The 5476-nt window shown below is 39.3% G+C and overlaps 1 long non-coding RNA gene across 1 annotated transcript; it reads left to right on the top strand.

The window, feature by feature from the left end:
• The first annotated feature begins 653 nt into the window (after positions 1 to 653).
• On the top strand, positions 654 to 1218 carry LOC149499540 (uncharacterized). Its single transcript, XR_016325660.1, has 2 exons — positions 654 to 870; positions 1069 to 1218. It is a non-coding gene; the product is annotated as an uncharacterized LOC149499540 (long non-coding RNA).
• The last annotated feature ends 4258 nt before the right edge of the window (positions 1219 to 5476 follow it).

Genomic DNA, 5476 nt, shown 5'->3' with positions numbered 1-5476 from the left:
TTGTTTATTTATTGGACAGAAAACCGCCCTGGCCTATAGAATAAAATGCCCGCTGTACCTCGACCATGCCGAAAAGAATTTAATTGGTGTTCTTAAACGACTTCTTGATGAAACCTTCTCTTGAAGAAACCTTTTTTGATGTGACAACGTCTTATAATTCGATGGAGCCGGCTGCACGCACGAAAAAACATGACTCATGCGGCGTTAACTCCCTCTGAAGCGTTCCATTTAAGGCTTGAAGTGCAAGCGAGAGCGCGCAACGAGCGACAAAGAGGCACAATCGGCCTCCGCGTTCGGCAGCGTTCGACATCTGTCTCTCTCCTACTTGAGTGAGCGATGCATCCGCGTGGACAGCTGCTATACAATAATACATTTACATGTTTTCGTCAAGTATGAAGTTCACTGAAAACTGAATGTGGTGTCAATTGTTTATAGCAACGATAATTGCGATAATTAAAAAATGAAACCATTCCATCGGTACTTCAATTTTCTTATGACGTTCAACTATCGTCAGTAAACCGACTTTACAGACATCCGATTCTTTTGTATGCTGTTGTGTTTTTGCGTAGACATTTTAAAGAGCTCGCGGCTCGTCTTGTTTTAAACCGGAGCCCACGGCGTGAATGCCAATAATGGCACCATAACACAAGATAACACCACGATCTTCGATCAATAATACTACTAGATTCGCGATTAGCGCTTCAAAAGCGGCCCGAAAAATAAGACCACAAATAAATTTGTGGTCTTATTTCAAATTAGTATGGTCCAATCATAGCCAACACTAAGACGTCAAAACGCTGCAATGCGCGTTCAAAAACTGAGTAAAAAACCACCGTAACACCAAGGTTTTGGAAGGAATATCTTTTTTTGGTAAATTTATATTATTAAGTGTATTTCATAAAATAATAAACACAATTATATTGTAAATAAAACACAATTTACGAATATTGTAATTGTTTGGCCAATGTTTGCAACAAGGCACCAACTATTGTAACAAACATCACCTATTCTTGGACAGGGAATGCATAGAGTAGTTTTGTTATTTTATAATGTTATTTTTGTTTGTAGATTTCCTAGTAGCCCCTTGTCGCTGTGCACAATGGATATGTATTGTCGCGAAAGAAAGAGGAGAAGAAATATAGAACTCTTTTAAAAATTCTAGAATTGTTCAATGGTGGTGGCAAATCAATGCAAAAAAGTATTAAAAAAACTTTATATGTATGTGTAAATATTTTAAGCGTATATGCTGAAAAGGATTTGTTTTCTGGGGGAAACGAACACAGCCATAAAATAAGCCTAAATTAAACTGATTATAGAAAAATTCATTGATATAAGATTACATTATATTTGTAAAAAAGAAACCGCTCATATAAAAATGACTTCTAAAAGACAGCTTTATAACAAACTGAATCTGTTTAAAGGTATGTAGCGGGCTTAGCTTCGACAGTCTGTGTCGAGTCATCGCACAATAAACAGGTTGCAAACTGTCGTGTCTTATTAATAATTATCACCACATAATACCACACACGCTCTATATAAGCACAGACTCCACATTAGTGACCCCGACGTGATTTGCTGACGACGTGACTGAGACGTGATTATAGTGGTGATGAACTGTAACAATTTATAGTGAAAGACATTACGTGTTTTAAGGTGAAAAACTGAAACTGTTAGATTGTGTAATTTACATATATTTTTTTGTGGCAAAATCATCTGCCAGCCGCTGCACGCGCAGTATTAGCCGTGACGGATACCAAAGATATTTCGACCTTGGCAACGATCGCCGATAAAGTTATGGAGAATATGAAACCCACGAACAGCGTCGCCGAAGTCACCAGCTCCAAACAAGTGGACTCAGCAATGGCTGCCGAGATAGCCAAGATAAATGTCCGGTTAAGCAAGATCGAAGGTGCAGGAAGAGCTTCCAGACCATTCTTTCACCGGAACTATTCCCGAGATGGAAGGTCAGCGTCCCGCGGACGAAGAGGACGTACTCCTCGTCGTACTCCAGCAAGCGAGGATTGGGTATGCTTTTACCATTACAAATATAAGGAAAAAGCACACCGGTGTGTAGAGCCTTGCGCCTGGGAGAAGAAGCAGGGAAACTAACCACCGCGCAGTCATCACTGGCGGAAGTCTGCAGCGGAACAAATTACCGCCTAAGTGTTACGGACCGTTGTAGTGGATTACGTTTTTTAATAGACACTGGTGCGAATATTTCGGTATTGCCACGTAGTAAAGTGCAAAAAAACGTTAGCAGTGAGTGTACAGACTATACATTATATGCGGCCAATGGAACTATGATAAGAACTTATGGACTAAAAACTTTATTACTAGATTTAGGGTTACGTAGAGCATTTCGCTGGACTTTTGTAATAGCTGACGTACGACAGCCGATCATAGGTGCCGATTTTTTAGTACATTTTAAGTTAATCGTAGATTTAAGTACACGTAAGCTTTTTGATGATGTCACAAAGTTGAACATTTTTACTGGGATTGTCAACACTAACGAACAATCAGTAAAAACGGTAGACGTGACACATCCATTTTACCAGTTGTTGGCCGAGTATCCTGATATTACCAAGCCAATATCATTCAAGGAACCGCCCAAACATGCGGTCTACCATGAAATTATTACCACGGGCCCGCCTGTCCACGCTAAGGCGAGGCCGTTGCCACCGCACCGATACGCGAAGGTTAAAGAAGAATTTAAAATTATGCTAGAGCTAGGCATTTGTAAACCGTCGAAAAGTGCATGGGCAAGCCCTCTGCATGTGGTACCTAAAAAGGACGGACAAATTCGCCCATGCGGTGACTATAGAGCACTTAATGCTGTGACGCAACCGGATAGATATCCGATACCGAGGTTGCATGACTTCACTTACTTATTACATAATAAAAAGTACTTTTCACGGATTGATATAAATAGGGCCTATCATTTTATTATGGTAGCGCCTGAGGATGTGGAGAAGACAGCAGTGATCACACCTTTCGGACTTTTTGAGTTTCCGCGTATGCCGTTCGGCTTACGCAATGCCGCACAAACCTTTCAACGGTTTATGAATCACACAGTGTTAGAAGGTCTAGATTTTTTGTATGGTTATATCGATGACGTCATAATTGCAAGTGAAGATTTAAGCACTCATAAAAAACATTTGCGTGAAGTTTTTGAACGTTTCAACAAGTTTGGTATTACTATAAATTTACACAAGTGCTGTTTCGGTCAGCCTAAGATAGAATTTTTAGGTTTTGAAGTATCAACAGAAGGTATACGACCTTTGAAAGATAAAGTAGACGCAATTGAAAAATTCCCGAAACCTGAAACCGTTCAACAACTTCGTAGATTTTTAGGCATGGTCAATTTTTACAGATTGCATATGCCGCATGCCGTAGCATATCAAGCAGAACTTAATAAATATTTAATAAATTCAAAGAAAAACGATAAGTCTATAATCAAATGGACGGACAATGCAAACAAAGCATTTTTAGAATGCAAAAATAATTTACAGAATGCAGCTACGCTGTCGTATCCGAAACCTGATGCCGCACTTGCACTTATGACTGATGCGTCGAGTACGTGTGTGGGTGCGGTGTTGCAACAGTTCGTTAATAACACGTGGAAACCACTAGGTTATTTTTCCAAGAAAATGACCACAGCGGAGACCAAATACAGTACCTACGATAGGGAACTGTTAGCAGTATTTTCAGCTATAAAATATTTTAGAAATATGGTAGAAGGTCATAACTTAATTATATATACGGATCACAAGCCGTTAACATTTGCGTTTTCTAAAATAGGAGGAAACAATGAGCTACCGCGTCGCATCAGACAACTCTTATTTATTAGTGAGTTCACGTCAGATATTAGGTACATAGACGGCGATAAGAATATTGTCGCAGATGCACTATCGCGTGTAGAAACAGTTAGTTGCCCCACGGTCTTGAATTTTACTGACATCGCACTCTCACAAGCTAACGACGAGCAACTTATTGAGTTACGTAGCAGGTCAAGTAACCAGTACAAATTCAAGGAAATATTGTTGTCAGATTGTAATATTCCCATAGTATGTGAAACCTCAACGGACAAAATTAGACCTTATATACCAGAACAGTATAGACGTTTAGCATTCGATTCAGTGCATAATTTGAGTCACCCAGGAATTCGAACCTCAAAAAAATTGGTGAAGGAAAGATTTTTCTGGGTTAATATGAATGTAGACGTCAGTAAATGGGCAAAAAGTTGTATTAAATGCCAACGAGCAAAAGTACATAGGCATACTAAATCTAAAATTAGTCAATTTCCGTTAGCTGAACGATTTACGCACATCCACGTAGATATAGTCGGCCCCTTGCCTATATCCTTGCAAGACTGTAGGTATTTAGTTACGATTGTAGATCGTCAAACTGGATGGCCAGAAGCCTTTCCAGTTAAGGATATTACGGCAGAGACGGTTGCAAAAGTAATAGTCGAGGGATGGATTTCGCGATTTGGCTGCCCCGCTAAACTAACCACGGATCAAGGCAGACAATTTGAAAGTAATGTTTTTAAGGAACCAATGAAGTGTCTAGGTATTGTCAAGACACGCACTACTCCCTATCACCCGCAATGCAACGGGTTAGTGGAAAGATGGCACCGTTCACTCAAGGCAGCGCTCATGGCCCGACTAGATTCTAAGACGTGGGTTGAAGAATTACCTATTGTTTTGCTAGGACTTCGTGCAGCACCACGGACCGACTCAGGCGTCAGTGCCGCCGAATCGACCTACGGGCAAACATTACGTTTACCGGGAGATTTTTATAATGATGGTATTATACCTATATTAGATCATTGTCAATACGTAAAGCATTTACGCGCTATGATATATAATTTGAAACCTAAACCGCTACCGCGTAAGGATGCTCATACAGTGTTTGTACATAGCGATTTGAATAACTGTACTCACGTTTTTGTTCGTTCAGATATAATTAAAAAATCGTTAGAACCTCCCTATGAAGGACCTTATAAAGTCCTAAATAGAACAGAGAAAGTATTTTTAGTGCAATTTCCTAACCGAGATGCGTATATATCGGTAGACAGGTTGAAACCCGCTTATATGCATACGGCAGAGGCAGAAAATAATTTGGTTATTAAAAATAACTTATTAACGGATAGACCTAAAATAAGTGACCGCAACAAGGAACCTATCAGAGCCTCCGAGAATAGCGATCAAAATCGCTCAGCTAATTACCGTGTTACACGTAGTGGTCGTATTGTGAAACCACCGGTACGTTTTGCTGACTAAGTAGATGAATAGAAAAACGATATCTTTTGCACAGTACAAAGTATTTCGCAAGAAATTGTAATTGTAATAATTCGCTAAGTTGGAAATTATGTGAAATTGTGCTACAAATGACTAGAAGTTTAAAAATGTTTTTAAATAGGATTACTTTTATTTTATATTTCGTATTTGTTAAGCAATGAATAATGTTACTAAGT

This window comes from Bombyx mandarina, chromosome A1 (assembly GCF_030267445.1).
Source record: "Bombyx mandarina strain Sakado chromosome A1, ASM3026744v2".
NCBI lineage: Eukaryota > Metazoa > Arthropoda > Insecta > Lepidoptera > Bombycidae > Bombyx > Bombyx mandarina.
Note: the sequence above shows the minus strand (reverse complement) of the source record. Positions and strands in the feature narration are given on the sequence as shown.